The 19,890-nt window shown below is 42.3% G+C and overlaps 1 protein-coding gene across 1 annotated transcript in view; it reads left to right on the forward strand.

Moving 5' to 3' along the window:
* Window positions 1-19,890, forward strand: part of MEE44 (Nucleotidyltransferase family protein) — a 96,637-nt gene that overhangs the window by 10,514 nt on the left and 66,233 nt on the right. The window lies entirely within an intron of this gene.

Below are 19,890 nucleotides of genomic sequence, written 5' to 3' on the forward strand. Positions count from 1 at the left end.
AGGTGTTGCAGGTTCTTTTTCTAACGAGCAAACAGAGGTACTCATGAATGGAGACTGACTGGTCGGCTGTAGACAACTAGAAACTGGCAGTAACTACTATAACTTATTTGCTATTAAGCTTATAAGAAATCAACATACCGGCTTGCCACAAGTATGGTTGTTTCATTAAACTACTTGAAACTTATATGCTCAGGTGTTTGTGACGGGTTGAACTACTGTCTGCAAGCTAAAGGAACTAATCTATCTTGAAGGACAGTATGTGGATATAAAAAAGGTGGATTGTAGACAAGTAGAAACCAGCAGTAAACTACTAGAAACTTATTTGCCTTTAGGCTTATCGGGGATCAACATATGGCTTGCTGTAAGTGTGATAGCTCCAGAAACACACTTTGAACTTACATGCTCCACAAGCTTTCAGAAAACCAGCACTTTTTCTTTGTAACGGTTGAACTAACCTCTGCAAGTTAAAGGAACTAATTTATCTTGAAGGAGAGTATGTGAACATAAAAGGACTCAGGTGTTTGGACACATCTTATGCATATTGGAGAGTCTGACTCACAGATGTAATCATGCTGGAAGCTAAGATTAAAACTGTCATAGTCTAATTCTGAGATCCATTCTTAGGTATGTGTCTTAATTGGTCACCTGGTTCATTTTGGCTTTGAGTGCATGGCATCTAGTGTGGTTCAAATCAATACACAGACCATTGAGCAGCAGAAGAGAGGGCAAAGGTCCTCTACTACCACTACTACCACTACTACCACTACGCTTCTTCTTCTTCTTCTTCTTCTTCTTCTTCTAACTCTGAAGCAGAGCCCTGTTTTGTCACTGAGCAGCCATGCTTCTACTCCATACTGTAGAATTTTTGTTTGCATTAAGCAAATCTGGGTGTTCAAGGAGCATTATGTGCTTCAATGCTCTCAATTCCAATTGATGTTTCTGCAGAGGCGAAGTGGAAGCAGATAGAGAGTGAGAGCTGTGAGTTGGCACAGTAATCGAGGAGTTTTAGGACTCAGAGCTGGTGAGTGTTTGATAGTGATAGAGTGAGAGCGAGTCATCGAATGGGTGTGTACTAGTGCGGTACACACAAAGTCTAATGCAATGCTCATGTGGAGCCTTTGCAAGACTTTTAGTGAGAACATCTGCAGGGTTATCTTGTGATTTGATCTTAGTCAAGGTGATTAGACCATCATCTAGAACCTGTGTGATAAAATGATACCGAACATCAATATGTTTGGTACGTGCATGAAACATGGCATTCTTAGCCAGGTTTACAACACTCTGGCTATCACATCTAAGTACAAGTGTTTTGGTGGGCAGCCCAAAATCCTTGACCAAACGACCAAGTCAGACTGCTTCTTTTGAAGCCTCAGTGGCTGAAATATATTCAGCTTCAGTGGTAGAGAGTGCTACTATTTTTTGCAATCTAGAGCACCAAGAAACCGCCCCACCTGTCAAGGTAAAGATATACCCGCTAGTAGATTTGCGAGTATCCAAGTCACCTACCATGTCTGCATCGCAATATCCCTGCAGATCCAATGTACCCTTGCCATAGCAAATACATTTTCTTTGTGCGCCCTTAAGGTACCGTAAGATACATTTCACTGCTTCCCAATGTGCTTTGCCAGGATTGGACATGAACTTGCTTACAACTCCCACTGCATAAGCAATGTCAGGTCTAGTCGTAACCATAGCATACATGAGTGAACCACAAGCTGAAGCATAAGGAACACCCTTCATGGTATTGGCTGCCTTGTCATCTTTTGTCTGCTTTGCTAACCTTAAGGTAGGATGGAAAAGGTACACCAAGAGACTTGACATCAGACATAGAAAAACGATCATGTACTTTGCTGATGTACTTTTCTTGTGAGAGAAATAAGAGTTGTTGCTCTCTATCTCGTGTGACACGCATGCCCAAAATATGATCAGCTGCACCCAAATTCTTCATAGAAAAGGCTGAATTCAGCTGCCTTTTCAATGCATTAATCTGGCTTTTATGCTTACTAGCAATAAGCATATCATTCACATAAAGTACAATTATAATAAGGCTTCCATCATCAGCCTTCTTAATATATAAGCAGTGATCTGCACTACTCCTTTTAAAACCATGTGAGAGCATGAAAGCATCAAACTTTTTATACCATTTTCTAGGAGCTTGTTTCAAGCCATACAAGCTTCTCTTAAGCTTACATACCATATGCTCCTTTCATGTATAACAAAGCCTTCGGGCTGTTTCATGTACAACTCTTTTTCTAGATCACCATGCAGAAATGCAGTTCTAACATCCATCTGATCAAGTTCAAGATCCATAGATGCTACAATGGCAAATAACACTCCAAGAGTGGTCATTTTGACAATAGGAGAAAACACTTTCTGAAAATCAATGCCCTCCTTTTGTGTATAGCCCTTAGCCACAAGTCTGGCTTTGTATTTGGGTTTGCCATCCACACATTTGATTTTATAGACCCATTTGTTAGGAATGGCTTTTCTATCCTTGGGCAATGCAACCAAATCCCAAGTGTCATTCTAATACAGTGACTTCATTTCTTCCTGCATAGCTAGCTCCCACTTTTTCTTTAACTCACATGATAAGGCCCCTTTATACTTAAGAGGCTCACCTTCATATGTGAGCAAAATGCAGTCCAAAGAAGGATCAAACCTTTCTATAGGTCTTCTAACATGTGTAGACCTTCTTACACAATGATATGTGTTATCAGGTAGTGGATCCACATCCAAGGGAATGTCGACGACCTCATTGCTTGGCCGCTGAATTGCATGTTCAGGTTGCTGTAATACAATTTCAGGCTGTTGTAATGCATTTTTCGCATGCTGATTTTGGTGCTCAAGTTGGTGTTCAGCATCCCCTTGCTGCCCATTTTCATTTGGCTCAATAATGATATGCTGATTGTCACAATCAACATCAAAAGGAGCTGAATTTTCAGTGGCTGATGGCTGCTCAAGTAACTGATCATGCTGAAATTTAACTTTCTTTTTGTCTAAGTCATTAGATGTGACATTTTTCAGTAGCTTTGACTCATTGAATATCACATCTCGACTACGTAGCACCTTTTTGATGCTTGGAACCCAAACTTGATAGCCCATTTTCCCTTAATCTCCATAACCCATGAAGATGCCTCTATGAGATTTCATGTCAAGTTTGGTTCTGCTATCAACAGGTACATGTACATAGTATTCGCAGCCAAAGACTCTTAAGTGGTCATATGAAGCAGGTTTGCCAAACCAAATCTCTTCAAAAATGCCACTGTCAGGTGTATGATGTGGAGATCGATTGCAAATATGCACCGCAGTTTTAAGTGCCTCTCCCCAAAGCGATTGTGAGAGATTAGATGTGGACAGCATGCACCGAATCTTCTTACATAACGTGCGATTCATTCGCTCAGCCACACCATTAGAAGATGGATTGTAAGGAGCTGTAAGCTCTCGTTTAATCCCATTGTCACCACAAAACTTATTGAATTCTTTAGATACATACTCTCCCCCATTATCTGTTCTTATGCATTTCAACTTTAGGTCTTTTTGAGTATTAACCAATGCATAAAACCTTTTAAAAGCATCCAATGTCTCACTTTTCTGCTTAAGCAAGTAGACCCATAGCTTCCTAGAGTGGTCATCAGTAAAAGACACAAAATAACGGAAACCACTATGAGTTTTTATTGGCATGGTGCAAACATCAGAATGGACTAAATCCAAGATACATGCCTTCCTAGAGGCTCTATGAGTATAGTGACTCTTTACATGTTTACGAAAATACAATCATCACAAAAGTCAAGCTTTGAGCTTTTCACATCAACTCTTCCAAGTGAAGAGAGTGCTTGCAAACCCTTTTGGCTCATATGTCCAAGACGCTTGTGCCATAACTCCATGTGTGATTGTACTTCAATAATTGCAATAAACTTTCCAGGAAGTGCCTTGCAGTAGAGATAATACAAAGTTTTCTTTTTACCACCTCTAGTGACTAGCATAGATCCTTTCTGTATTTTCCACACGCCACCACCAAAAGTAGTGAAGTAACCTTTATTGTCTATCTGCCCAACTGAAAGCAAGCTCTTCTTGATGCCAGAAACATATCGAACATCATGAAGAATCAATTCTTGATCATTTTCTAGAGCCAGGTGTATGGTGCCCATTTCTTCAATATCACATGCATGATTGTTGCCAAGGTAGACTTTTCCAAGATTACCTTTTGCATAAGTAGAAAAACACTCCTGAGATGGAGTTATATGAAAAGAAGCACGGCTGTTAACAATCCACAATTGTGACAAACCATCATGAGCTGACAACAAAGCATCTATCACATCTATTTTAGTGATATACATGTCCTCCACTGTCATACCAAGCGGATCTGAAAATGCAACCAGCAAATCGACATCTTTATCATCTTCTATCTTCTCAATAACAACACTAGATACCACATTTACTTTTTCTATCTCTGTAGGGGTAGAGCTCCCATCCTTATCATTCTTTTTGCCTTTTGCATTAGCGTGCTTATTATGTTATTGTTTCTTTTTAAAGTACTTGCAATCGGGCTTTTTATGCCCTTTGCGACCACATTGATAACAAGTTACATCTTGCTGTTTTTCCTTGCTTTTGCTGCAATTTTTGTTTTTATTTGCAGCATTGTACATTTTTTCAAGTCTTCCTTTTACATTATAGGTTGATCCACTGTTTTTCCCACTTGCCTTGCGTCTAATCTCTTCATTCAGAATAGAACCCTGCACACCATCAAATGTCAAGTTGGGATTATTGCTCAATGACACAACCAATGCTTCCCATGAATCGGGCAAAGTCACGAGCAAGAAGATAGCCTTCAATTTAGGATCAAAAGCTGGCAAAACCTGCATCCTGTAAACTGACTTAAAATACCAGTGAAAGCATTCAAATGCTTTGAAGCAGGTTTGGACTCATTAAGCTTCAAGTTAACCAACTTCCGCATGAGATGTACTTGATTGGCAGGAGTTGTATTCTCATAAGTAGCCTTAAGCTTTTCCTAGACTACATAGGTAGTATCAAGCCCCTTTAGATCGACCAAGACGTCATCTGTGACGGCCATTTTAATGTAAGTAATGGCCTTTTTATTCATTTTAGCCCAATCCTCATTTGACAGAGCAACATGCTGATGTTCTTCTAAAGCATCATCACAATCCTTTAGAAAAGGTATACCTTGCATACGATCTTTCCAAAGATCAAAACCATTTCCGTCAAATTTACGAATCTCAAAGAGATTCTTTGTGTCAGATGTAGATGCACTGCCAGCCATTTTCAACAATATACTACTGCAATAACGGGCTGAATGCTTTCAGTCAATAGCAAGGTTTCTGAATTATAACAGCAAGTACACTCTCTTGTACTTCCAAAGTGTCCAAGAAGCAGATGTTTAGCTGCAAATTTCAGTTTCAAGTACTGATTACAGCATGTGCATGAATCAAACCTGATACATTTGCATTAAGGATAGCTTCCATTTCAGTAGTACATCACCAAAATTCCCAAATGCAATGACCCAAATGCTGTATTTACCATTGTTTAACTGCATAATGAGTATTCAGCAATGCATATACCAAGAGAAACTGCCCTTTTTTAACATTTGAAGCATCCAAAACTCTAAAGACTCCCACTTAGCAATCAATTTGCTGCAAATTTCACCATCGAGTCTCAAAACGACTCAAAAATACATCACCAATGTGAAAAGCCCCAAAATTTCTGCAGTGAATTTGCTCCAATTGTATAAATACATCTTCTCGAGCATCAAGTACGGACTAATGTTGCAAAAATTTCTCGATTTCTGCAAAAGCCCCAAATTTCGGGGTCCAACAGTGCAGAATTTCCAAGAAATTGGCTCATCCAAGCAAAAAATTTCATTTGCATTTGAGAATCCCCAAAGAATTTCTGAGGCGTGTGCACTCAATGTCTACAATTTATGGTCCAGAGATCACTTCAATATGTGTTAGTCACCAAATTTGGGAAAAGCCCCAAATTTTAAGACACAGATTTGCACTCCGTGCTTGTATGTGTGAACACCCGGTAGAGAGGGGAAAGGAAACTTAAAAAAAAAGGGTTTTTTTTTTGGGAACGTTGACCTGCCCGTCCCATCTGCCGCCTGGCCCCGTCGGCCCATCACGCGTTGCCCCTCTAACGTCGTCGTGTGGCCTGAACCTGTTGAATCCGCGTGTGTCTGACGCACCGTGCTGGTTATGTCGTGTGCTAGTTCTAGGCGCTGATTCGGGTTGCGTGAAGATTGCGAGTGCCTTTTGCCCCGATGACAACCTGTCACCTGTCGTGCTCTAGTCAGCCCGTCTGGTTCTAATGATTGTCTTTGCTTACCTGTTGTTTGCTTTCGCTTGTTACCTGTTTCCCGCAGCCCGCCAGTCTATTACGTCTATAGTAGGCATTATCACAGATGCCGCCTATTGATCTCAATGATGACGACTGCAATGTCTGCAGTGACTGCCAGCTTGCACTGTCGTGCTCTAATACCAGTTTGTAGAGGCGAAGCAGAAGCAAATAGAGTGAGAGTTGTGAGTTGGCACAGTAATCAAGGAGTTTTAGGACTCAGAGCTGAAGAGTGTTTGACAGTGATAGAGTGAGAGCGAGTTGTCGAATGGGTGTGTACGAGTGTGGTACACACAAAAGAATGAAAGAATATATTTATACTTAGGGTACAATACACTAACACCTATTAGGGTGGGTTCACATGTGTGAAGTAATATATACACGGGAGAGCACGTACGTAAAGGGCGCGTAAAGGGCCTTTACACCCAACGGTTTTTTATTCTTATTAAAGTACTTGCCAGAAATTTTCCCACTTCCTTAACTCTATACTATGTTCAAGCTTGGGTCTATGATTGAGTATTAAACTCAAGCTCCAGTTTTACATTGAACACGAGTCTAGTAAGGTTGAACATTCAGTCCAGAATGTAATGCTAGCCTCAAACTTGAAGGTGTTCAGTCTAATCCTAGAATCAATGTTAAATCTTGAGTCTAGGATTTTGTCCTAGCCTGAAGTGTGAACAGGGAGTTTGAGATATAGGTCAAGAATCCTTTGCTGGATTGAATATGCCCATGGGAGAATGGTGTGGCTTTTTACATGAATAGGTCAAAGTTGAATTGTAGTCTTTAGTGCATTAGACCCTAGGTTTTAGCCAGTGGACCAGTGGAAGTGTATTAATGCCTATGTCAATGTGTCTGTGATGTTTTGATTGCGTGATGTATGCACAAATTGTTTTGTTACCCAATTGATGGATGATCCGAATGTGCATTCAACAAACTTCTTTCACATTCATCTGTAGGCTTTGTCATCTTTTGCATAAGTTCAAGTCAGTTTCTGGCCTGTCCAAATAGATTCCGAAATCGCTCTGCCCATATTCCTGCCTCATAATGAGTCCTATGTATATATGTTATAACCAGCAAAAGTTGAACAGTCTCTGAAGTTGCTTTGTGGGTAGGCTTCCTTGTGACTAGCTCAGTCAGAACCACTTTGGTTGCATTTGTAAGTCCACATATGCCTTTTCCTTGCAGTTGTGCATCAGCTCTCAAAACTAATTTGTAACATTGTGTCGAGGAGAGAGCTGAGGCAAGAGAAAGAAGAGAAGAGGAGAGAGAAAAGAGGAGAGCGAATGAGTGACGAGGAGAGAGATTAGAAAGATAGGAAAGAAGAGAGAGAAGCCATGGAAGCTATGAACAAGGAGGTGAGATGAGAGACAATAATTGTATTATTGCCTAAAAGATGGAAAAATTACATGTCTCACATCTATTATACCTATGTCAGTGTGACTAGGTATTATTAACAACTTCTCACTAAAATATATATTCCCAGCTTCTTACAATTTATCCCTTCCCAAAGGTTTTTGCCTATAAAAACAAACTTACAATGGCTGAGAAGGATGGATGAAACAGAGTATTACTTCGATTTCAGCTCTACAAAATGTGGGAAATGAATGAAAGAAAAAGTGAAGATGTATTGACTGAATCGAAGACATTAAGAAAAGCCTCGGCTATATTCATGATCCGAATATCTTCAAAAAGAAATTGAAGCCGTAAGGTCTTTAAGAAATGAGCTCAAGAATGACTAGACAGCTTGTTGTAAGGACAAATCTTGCTAAACAAAATATGAACTTCCGATAGAAGTATCCAAATGAAGTGTGCCACATGTCAAAATGTAGCTATTAAAGAGTACTTTGATCTTATGTGGGTGGCATAATGTTGAAAATTAAGCATGATAAAAACTGTTCTAAAATAGACTGCTGTTTGAGTCACGTTTGCACCATAACTGGCTCCACTGCAGCTATGCCTCAACCATTAATGTATCTTGTAAGTAGGGAAACTCATCCAATATAGTTTTTGGTCTCCAAGAAGTCTCCTCAAGTGGCAAACCTCTTCACTTGATCAAATACTTGGTGATAGAATGAGAATGAAGCTTCTTCTTTCACTTGCCTATGATCTCATTAGGGATATACTGAATAAGACCTTGTTCATCCATAGGAGGTAGCTCATCAGTTGTATCCACCTGAGTACCATGAAAGAGCTTGAGCTGACTGACATGAAACACATTATGAATCTTAGTAGAAGAGGGTAGTTTCAGTTTATATGCTAAGTCTCTAATGCGTTTCAGGATCCCGTAGGGTCCATAAAACCTGTGAACAAGTTTATTATTGGATCCATCCTTCAAAGTAGAGTAATAAGACTTGGGTACTTTCAGTAAAACTGTCTCCTTCTTGGAACTCTAAAGGTCACCTCTTCTCATCAACATACATCTTCATTTGATCTTGGGTCTTCCTAAGATTCATCTTACATTGCTAAAGAAGGGTTTGCATTCTTTCGAAATTTTCTTTCCGGTGAGGATTAATCTTCTTGCTGAAAATGATTGTGGATAAGGGCACCTTGTAACCATACACAGCCTCAAAGAGTGAAACTCTAATACTAGTATGAGTGGAGTCATTATAAGTAAACTTAGCTAAATGCAGCCGTGAATCCCATGCATGCTGCACATCGTGACATAAATGGTGAAGGTAAGTCTTCAATCACTTATTTACTCTTTTTGTTTAGTGTTTGAATAATAGGTTGTAAAAGGAGCCAACTTAGTACCCATGGAGTTGAATACCACCTGCCAAAGGTCTTCTTGACCAAACTCTTCATCAGCATCATCCGTTTCAGCAGTCATCATAAAAGCATGTGCATCCTCAGGGTCCTCCTCTGAGTCCTCAAATACCAACATGCTGTGAACCCATGCCTTAGCATTTCTAAAAGTACATTTTGAGGCATGATCAGCTGTATACTTCTCGCCACACTTGAAACAAAGCCCTTTTTCCTTTCTTTCTTTATATAAATCCATCGAAATGGACTTTGGATTGCCCAAGGCTGAAGCATTTTTATTTTTGTTGTCCCCTTGCCTATTATCCATTCTTGGGCTGTTTGCTGTCCTTAAATAACTTTGTGGTCTTGAGGCATTAAAAGTGGGGTATGTGGGGATTTTAGGAGTGCTGAATGGCACGTTACCACCACCATAACTTGCCCCAAACTGTCTCGACCTTACAACACCTCTTTGCTGTCCAAAATATGACTGCATAGGTCCTCTTTGCTGCCCAAACATTGGCTGAGACGCCCCTCTTTGATATCCATGCTGAAATGAAGCATCCCATCGATACTTACGAGAGTACCTCTTAGCCAATTCAATAGCTTTGAACAGATCCGATGGATTTTGAGCTGAAACATCAGCCAAGAGTTGGGGATCCAGCCCATACACATACTTGTGTAACTTGGCATCATCACTAATTGACTCAACATACATGGTAAGGTTGAGGAACTGATTTGTGTATTCTCTAATAGCAAGACCACACTGTTCAAGGCCATACCATTGGCAGGTAAGCTTTTCGTTTTTCACCTGCGAGACAAATACTTGCACCATGAGTGCCTTGAACATTTCCCACGAGTTTACTTGTTGATTTTCTCTTTTAATGTACCTCCATTATGCATGTGTAAATCCTTCCAAGTGGATGGTTGCAAAATGGATCTTTTGGTTATCACTACGGGGCAAGATGTCAAAATAATCCTCAAGCTTGGAGAGCCACTCTTCGAGTTCAGCTGGAGATGACGATTGACTATTGAATTTTGAGAAAATAATCTTGTCTCTCAGCTCTCTTTCATGATTAGGTGGCTGTCCCATATATCCAAACTGAGGCTGATCCATGTGGCTGCCCAAAAATGAACCATTGTTAGAGAAATTTCTACCAAAAGATGGTTGAACTCGCATAGATGGCATGGGCCCTTGTGATGGCTGAAAATTACCCCTCATTGCATTGTTCATGGGCTCCTCTTGCCTATGTGAAGTCTCTCCCTGTTCAAAAGTGCTGTTAGGGCTGCCCACTCTCCCCAAAATGCCTTGGGAGTTCATATTTGTTGCATTCACTGATGGGCCAGTCATTACCCCATCTATCTTCATGTTCCTTCCCTTTCATTTGGAATTCCATCCACTTAGTGAGTGTCTGCAATTACATTCTCAGTAAAAATTTCCATACATTTGTAGCCAATAATACATCCATACATCAGTGCCAAGTCAATATCTTAGTTCTTCAAGCAAACAACTTTGGGCTCTGGATCACCAGGAGGTGGGCAAAGTTTCCCTCGGTCCGGGTTGTGCACCCCTTCAGAGTCTTTGATGGCAAGGGGAGGTCACCCCTCTTTTATTCTTGCCACCTCGCCTGACATCGGGCTTTTTCCTCTCCCGGAGTATACATGGTAGACATTTATTAATTAAACACTCATCATGAGATGCATTCAGAAGTAGGAATTGAACATTTTCATGAAATGCATGGAATGGAAAATTGGGGTCAAGGGTAGGGGCTTACCAAGCAGTGACTCACTACTGACTTACCCTTATACAATGGATTTTTTAAAAAATGATTTAAGTGGCTCAGTCAAGAAACAACAACTCAATTGGTTAAGGTAAGCAAAAGCAATATTTCTCAATGAGTTTCAGTATGAATTTACCCATTCCAATGTAATGAGATTGAAGCAAAATGACTACAATGAATTGGGCAGCAACAAACAAGCATCAATTTTATCTCCTAATGCCTACTTGAGCTCTTGCATTCTCTCAAGCAATTGGTTATGGCTCAGCAAGAGGATGGATTTGAGAGAATAAGAGTTCAAGAACTAAGTACCTTATGATGCTTGATGAAGATGCTAATTGAACAATGATTCAACATTTGTTGAGTGCTCCAAGATGCTCCATTATGCTCCAATAAGCTCCATGGTTCGCAATGCTCAGCTAAGAGAGGAATCTTTGAGCTTGAAGAAGAAAAGGATGGGAGGATTGAGCTCTCAATTGATATCTTAGGCTCCGTCTTGGGAGCTCCGTTAAGATGTGGTCAATTGTTTGGCAGTGATGAGCTTGATGAGGATAGATCAAATCAGGCAGAACAGGTTGATAAAGGTGCCATTCGAATTGGGAGCCTTGTATGTGATTCTGTGGATTATCTGGAGACTAGTAGATCTGATCATGTGCATGGTGGAAGAAGTTCTTGTAAAAGAAGGATGTTTGTACTAGGTCTTTCATCGGACCATTAGCATTCCATGGGGGAGAGAGAGAGATCAGAACTAGCATAGAGACTATTTGGAGCCTCTCTCGGCAAAAAGAGCGGGAATAGAGATCATTCTCTCATCGGAGATCAGACATCAGGCCGAAGCCGTAGCCTGTTGCCTCACATTGCCTCCCAAGCTCCCTGAAACTTCGGCCATGGTACCGGCTTCACCAGATGAAGCTTCCGGCAAGGCTCGCCTGGCAGGATCTGTAGAGCTTCTTATCCTCCTCCTTATGCTTCTTCTTGTTGCCGTTGCAGGAAACTGTGCTTGCCTAACGAAGAACGGTTGGCTATGGCCGCTCTCCTGATCGGGAAAATCAAGCGTGCCCAGCCTCACGTAGGAGCACCTGTCCAGCGACGCGAAGAAGGCTGCGTAGATGCCTGCACTGAGCCTGTCTGCGACTCTCTTGGGCTTGCACACGACGCCCGATCGACTGTTGATTACTAGGAAATTGTGCTTGCCTGACGAAGAACGGTTGGCTATGGCCACTCTCGTGATCGGAGAAATCAAGTGTGTCCAGTCTCACGCTCAAATTCTTTCTTCCTTCCATTGCATTCAACTTTGATTTACTAGAGACTGTTTTTGAGAGCCATGGACAGTAATGAAGGTGCGTCCTAATCGTGTGTAAGGGGGATTGAAGAGACTGAGGTATCCAAGTTGTGAGAGGGGATTTTCATCCAAGAGAACAGGCTCAGCAACCTAGCAATGAGGTGTGACCAAGCAAGGAGACTCTTGATGACCAAGAAGTCGCTGATGCGCTTGACAAGATCCGGTTCGAGAGCTTGACTGACAAGAGCAAGCTCGACTCTCAGCCAAAGCTATAGGAAATCTGATGGGGAGTGTGATACAGATGAAGAAAGGAAAGGTTAAAACAAGATTGGGGCCCTCAAGGCTATGGCCATGAGCAACTCCAAAAAATTGAGAAACTCTTTAAAGCGAAGGCGCAGAAAGCCATTTACCGCAATCTCAATCGAGGATACCAGAGATGAATAGGAGGAGATAGCAGTTGAAAGCTTTAGACAGGTTCTTTTGGTAGAAAATTTGCTTCCAGCAAGGCATGATGACTACTACATTCTTCTTAGGTTTCTCAAAGCACGTGAGAGAGGAAGTCCTCCTCCTTCCCCGTTTGCATCTCCGCAGAAGTCCAAGTCCTGTGCCCCTGCTCATTCAGGTTTACTGTCCATGGAAATTGAAAACAGTTCTGCTCTCAACAAAAGGCATCACATCAGGTGATGTGGTGCTCGTTTTGCTTCTTGATAGCTTCGTGGAGCACTTCTTGGAGGCTGTCTTTCACACGCTTGCTCCTGATGAATTAATCAAGAAGAATAGTCTCACTGGAGCTTCAAGGAATTATGTAAAAGCTTCCTTATGATGGCCTTCATCCACCACTAAAATGGTATATGACTTGTAGCTCTTGATGCTTAGAGGCTCTCTATGCCGTTTATTCTTGAAGAGCAGATGGATTCATGGAGTAGAGTGGAGGTAATGGGTTGATCTCCTCCGTGGAAGCTTGAGAGGAGCTTGAAAAGAAAGAGAGAGAAAGACTCTCCCTAAAAAGTAACAGTAACTACATCCTCCTCTACTCCTGCTACCACTGTTTTTAGGAAAATACCTTCAGAAAATGGCCTAAAATGACCAACGAATTGCTAACTTCAGCCTTCTTGTTGAGCTAAAATATGCATTACTTGCTGATTAGCCTCTTAAACAGCCCCAAAACACACTTAAAATGCTCTTTTAGAGTAAAACCCTAAAACAGGGAGCGGTTCGAGAGAGTTCAGTGGAAACCCTAAAACGGGAAGCGGTTCGAGAAAGTTTAGTGGACAGTTTCCAGCCCCCGATCGGTGGTACATTGTTGCGTTTACTAGTTTCCAGTCTCTGGACTGCTGTGTTTTGGTGACCAGCCTGTTGCCATTCACTATTCAGCACTCCTACACTCCGAATGGTGGTCATAGACTTGGGATCTGTCTTCGGTAGACGTCACACTTCGACATTGCTCTCCCCTTGAGCACGCTGTACACTCTTACATTCATTTACAGCATTCATTCACTTCAGAGTTGTGCTCTCTCTCTCCCTTCTTGTGTTTGTGTTTGAGTTTTGAGTTTTGCATTTAGGGTTTGAGTTTTGCTCTCTGTGTCTGTGTCTGTGTCTTTGTGTTTCTGTGGTGGTCGTACACTCTGTGTGTCCTCAGTGCAAACCCTAGCAGTCTTCTTAACATGGTATTAGAGCCGGTGCTCTTGTAAAGAGTATCATGTGGATATTGTTGAGAGCTAGTCTTTGTGCAAGGCACACAATACGACTCGTAATTGAATCACAATGTCCCAGACAGCTTCTTCTTCAGTTCTTATGATGTCTTATCAAGCTTCTCCATCATTGGAGGCCTTGAGACGGCATTATGGACTCGGTGAGGAGGGGGCTCACGAAGCAGACGAAATTCAAGTACATCTACAGCTTCTGTTTCATTTGAGCATATTACACACATTTCTCATTTCCCTCCCATCCCACCCTCTTCTATATCACACCTTGATCATCTCTCATGATCTTTCCAAAATCTTGGATTATACTCCACATCTGCATCACACACCCTAGGGGTTGGATCTACCATCTTCGCTCCTAGCACCTTTTCCTTCTCCACCCCATTTTCTACCTCTTTGCACCATGGTACTTTGTTAGGGGGAATGCCACCCTTTAACACAGTGCCTCTCACCTTTCAGCAAATGAGCACATCCATCACTCCTGGGTCGACTGTGATGGGCATCCCCCTCACTATTCCCAGCTTCGCATCTCCCATGACCACTCATACGCAGGGGTTTTCATCCTCAGCTTATGGCATGTCTTCACACTCTCCTTGGGTTACACCTACGCAGGGATTCCCATCTTTTGCTTCTCGCGTTCCCATCCCACCTCCTTGGGTTCCTCATGTGGCTACCATGCCCATGCCTAGTCAGCCCATCCCTACCTATGGATCCACCTTGCACACTACCCGCATGCTTGGTGGGCACCTTGGGGCCCATTCCCAAGTGTACTCCACTCCCCCATCCTACCCCCACTACACTTTTTTACACTATCCATCTCCGAGCACTACCACTCATGTTGCAACGGCCAAGAATGCCTTCACAGATAAGATACGTTTTAATGGGTCAAATTTCACTACTTGGTTGAATTTCATGCAACAAGTGCTTGAGTCTCAGGGTCTTTGGAACCTCGTCATTGGTCTAGAGCCTATGCTGAACCCTCGACTAGCTCACCCTGACTACATCCGTCAATGGAGAGTCCGCAATGCTACAACCAATTTTGAGCTGATGCAGGGATTGCTTCGTGAGTTTCACTCTCAGTTGCAGCACTTGCCGCTTGCGTCAAAGCGTTGGAGTCACCTTCTTGACCGCTATGCGGCTCGTGATCGTACTTGGCGCATCAATCTCGACTTTGAGCTTCAAGAGTTCTCTCTTAAGGAAGGGGATGATCTGAAAGTCAAGCTAGTTGACTATAGGCGGTTACTTGCCGAGTTCGTCACTATTGGTTCTCCAAAGTCAGATGACGATCATGATACATTCTTCTTGAATAAGTTGCTCACAAAATACTTCAATTTCATTCAACACATCATCTCCTAACCTCGATTGCCAACCTTCTACAAGTTTGAGTGCTAGTTCTTGCGTTACGCAAGGCTGCATGATCAAGTTCACAAGAAATTCTCATCAGAGCCTTATTCAGAGCAGAGGGGGTTGGTTGCTTCTTCTTTGGGAGGGAAAACCACTAGTGGCAAGAACTCGCTAGATGCGAAGGCAAGCTAGTCAAAGGGTGACTCCTCTTCCTCCGATGGAACCAAATAATCAAGACCTATGTGGCAGCAACTCCCTAAGAAAAACCAGTTTTGCACACACTATTAGAGAGTAGGCCATGTGGACGAGGAGTGTTGCTCTAAGGCCCAAGGTCTTCCATCTAAAAAGCCTCAGTAGACCGCTGTGACTTCACAATCTAGTGGGGCTATGCCTTCCGTTACTGCCCCATCTGCTCCTCCAACCCCCATAGCGACTGCTGGACATGTGGCACACGGACAGTCTCAGCAGCCATCCTTCTCTACTCTTGAAGGATTGGTTGATTGGTCTGCAGGTTCTGATCCCATTGCACTTCATGCATCTATCTCACCTTCCTCCCCATCTCGTCAGGTGTTCCCTTGGCAGAGCCCTGCTACTGGACGTAGGCGATGGTGGCCACCTTCTTAGACTAGCATGTCTCTAGGTTCTTTCGGATACCCTAGGTTAGTCTAGCATTCATTTTTCGCACTCTTAGAGTCGGGCCCATAGGATTTTTGTCTCTACATTTTAAGTCTTCCGCTACATTTACTCACACACACATACACATTTGCATCTTTGCACTTGTTCCTTCAGTTAGCTTTTCATTTTAGTTTAGTTTTGTTTTTGGAGCATCTCAATACTGACCTTTGTGATTGCAGACTTTGATCTCTTTGTAGGTTTTGTTTTCAGTGTAGGGCTAACATGTAGGTTTGCCCAGTCTTACTTGGGCTGGAGACTTAGGATACGCGCCGCTTCTTTATGGTTTTATCATCCTTGGAGTTTTGCTCTTCTACCAGCATGAAAGCTTTCCCTCTCGAGGCGGATCGTGTAGCATCTCTTTTGATGCTATCATGGCGGTGCCTTCTACCTAGCTTTTCTAGTTGGGATGCTTCCTTCTCCTTTTCATTCCTTATGGTTCTCGGCACCACACGAAGACCGACATCAGGCTCCTCTTCCTTCTTCGGCATCTACATCCAGGTTGAGAGGGGGTTTCTACCCTTCTTGGTATTCTACAGGCTTCAGCACTTTGTCTTCGATATCGGCTTCTCCCCCTTGTTGTACCTTATCCTTTGCATTGCATGATTTCATCATCTTTGTACTAGGGCGCTTGGGCAAGTAAACAATTTCCCTATGAGAGACACTGTCCAAGTGGCACCTGCTGCATGAGTATTCTTCAGCATGTAGCATACTTTGCATCTCATTGTGCAGAGCACCACTTGAGTGGATCCTAAGCTGTTTCCACCGGCAGCTGTTGTTACCACACCACCATCCTTTTTCATCACATGGATACCTCATCATCTACTTTTCCTCGTCATCGACACCCTGAGTGGATGGGTTAGCTTGTACTGTTTTGTGATGTGTTGGGTGTACCCTCCCTACTCTCGTCTTTTGGGTCACTATTACTCAATCGGTCGCATCCCATAAAATTTACTATCCGCCTTTGGGATTGGTAGGCCACCGGGCAGCCGACGTGCACCCTTTGTCCGATGCCTTGTCCTCTCTGCGGTGACTACTTGGATTCCCTTGGTAAGATAACCATTGCCTCTGTAGTCTTGGTAGGCCATTGGGCAGCTAACGTGCAACACCCTTTGTCCGATGCCTTGGCTGCTTTGGGGTGGGACGCCTTGGGATACATCAACATCACAATGGTTGGCCTAACCTTTCGGCTTAGTTTTGGGCCTGAGAGAGGGTGTTGAGCTAAAATATGCATTACTTGCTAATTAGCCTCTTAAACAACCCCAAAACACACTAAAAATGCTCTTTAAGAGTAAAAGCCTAAAACGGGGAGCAGTTCAAGAGAGTTCAGTGAAAACCCTAAAACGGGGAGCGGTTCGAGAAAGTTTAGTGGAAACCCTAATTTTTGGAGCGCCCTTCCACATCTATAAATAGACAGACTGCCCCCATTCAACGATTATCCTTGTTTTGCAGGTTACACCAACCCACACACCCTCTGCTGCTGTTGGCGCCCAGTTTCCAGCCTCCAACCCACCTCCATCTCCTGTCCAGCCAGCATCGACTACAGCCACATCATCTTCAGCCTGTCCATTGCTATAGGTGACAGCTCTCAGTTGTTGGCGACTGCTTCAAACTGTCCCAGACTGCTGTTCAGCCTGCTGTCCATCATCTCCAGGGTCAGCCAGCTTGTGTTTTCAGCATTGCAGGCCCTGACACTCTTAGACACTGTTTCAGCCTGTTGTTTACAGCAGATTGTGCACAGTTTCCAGCCCCCGATTGGTGGTACACTGCTGCGTTTACCAGTTTCTAGCCTCTAGACTGCTGCGTTTTGGTGACCAGCCTGCTGCCATTCACTATTCAGCACTCCTACACTCTGACTGGTGGTCATAGACTTGGGATCCGTCTTCGGTGGACGTCACACTCCGACATTGCTCTGCCCTTGAGCACACTGTACACTCTTACATTCATTTACAGCATTCATTTACTTCAGAGTTGTTTTCTCTCTCTCCCTTCTTCTGTTTGTGTTTGAGTTTTGAGTTTTGCGTTTAGGGTTTGAGTTTTGCTCTCTGTGTTTGTGTTTGTGTCTTTGTGTTTCTGTCGTAGTCGTACACTCTGTGTGTCCTCAGTGCAAACCCTAGCAGTGTTCTTAACACTTCCTACCACCAAACTTGGTCTAAAACTCCTTTAATGCAAACTTGCAATCCTTGTTGTGGTCCAGAAGTCCTTAGTAACTCCAGTGCTGCTCCATGTCATGTCTGTACTTGTGTACCTGTGGCTCTTAAATCTGTGTGACTAAAAAAAAACCGAATGGAATGTTGGCCAACTGGATCAAGAACCTATGGCTCTGATACCACTTGTCATGAAGAGGACAGAAGAGAGAGAAAGACTGCAGGAAGAGAGAGAAAGACTAGAAAAGGAGAGAGAAAGACAAAAAGAGAGAGGAAGAAGCCATGAAAGCTGGGAGAGAGAGGTGAAGATGAAAGGAGACTTGTATTATTATTTGATGGTCCAAAAATCAAGTCCCTAACACCTTATATACCAGCCAGTGTAGCTAGTATTTTCCCATTATTAAATCCCCCTCTCTTACAACGTCAGACCAACAATATCTCCTCCCTCTCTTTTGTAGGTTGAATATACTAAAATGCTTCTCTTCAACCTCTAAGGACGTTTTTCAGTCTTGTATGGGCATTTTTGAGAAGTGGCAGCCTTCCCAAATGGTTTTTTCAGCATTATTCATTATTAAATATTAATTTTCAGATCCATCCCAAATCAAAAGGAATACTATCACCAGGATCAAAAGGAAAAGTGTTAGCAAGATCATAAAACTTTTCTTGCCCAACATCCTTCTCAACATCCTCTTTTTTAGTGGTAGCTATTGATGCATTTGTCTTCTCATTATCATCCTCTAAATCTTCAAAGACTATTATACTGTGGACCTTGGCCTTTTCATTTTTATACATACACTTTGTTGCATGGTCGGCTATATATTTCTCACTACATTTGAAACACAATTATTTTTCCTTCATTTCTTTGTATAGGTTCATAAGACTAGACTTTGGATAACCATTGACTGAAATATTTCCAAACTTATTGTCCCCTTGTTTATATTCCATTCTTGGACTATTTGCTATCGGGAAATTACCTCGAGGCCTTGATTCTTGAAGCATTAAATGATGGATAAGTTGCTACTCTAGATCCCCCACTTAGTACATGATTGGTGCTATAAACATTGCTAACCTGTCCCTATTTTAAGACATTCCTTGGCTTTCCAAAAGTAGGTTGAAATGTAGATTCTCTTTTATACTTTCTTCCTTACCATTCCGTAAGCTCAATGGCCTTGAAAAGAGTAGCGGGGTTTTGTGCCATAACATCAGTTGATAATAAAGATTCTAGACCATACATATACTTGTGAAGTTTAGCTTCATCGCTTATACTCTCTACATACATAGTGAGGTTGGGAAATTGGTTTGTGTACTTTCACTTACTTAGGCCTCTTTGGTGTAATCCGTACTATTTTCATGCCAATTTCTCTTTTTCAAGAGGGGAAACAAAGATCTCAGCCATAAGTGTCTTAAATGCATTCCAATTCTCCACTAGTATTTGTTCCTTGTTAATGTACCACCACCAAGTATGTGCAAATTCTTTCAAATGTATTGAGACAAAGTGGATCTTTATATCATCGATCCCAGGGTTTATATCAAAATAGGACTCCAACTTTGAAATCCATTCCTTTAGGTTGGATGGTGAAGATGAATGTCCATTGTACTTAGCTAAAACTATTTTATCTTTCAAATCTTTTCCTAATGATAAAGGACCCCTAGAAACTTGATGATGCAGCCCATAAGCTTGTGGATTAGCACTGTTTATGCTACCCAAATAATCATCATTCCTTTGTGAAGTCTCTCCTACTTTATATTGGCTATTTGGAATGCCTCTTCGTCTAATGATACCTCGACTTTGAACATTAAGATTGGGTGGCTGAAGTGGAACTAATGGCTCATTGTTTGATTGTGTTTTTTCTCTAGTATCCTTGGTTCCCATTTGCATT

Source organism: Lygodium microphyllum, chromosome 26, assembly GCF_053477565.2.
Source record: "Lygodium microphyllum isolate KBCC chromosome 26, Lygodium_microphyllum_v1.1.10, whole genome shotgun sequence".
Lineage (NCBI taxonomy): Eukaryota > Viridiplantae > Streptophyta > Polypodiopsida > Schizaeales > Lygodiaceae > Lygodium > Lygodium microphyllum.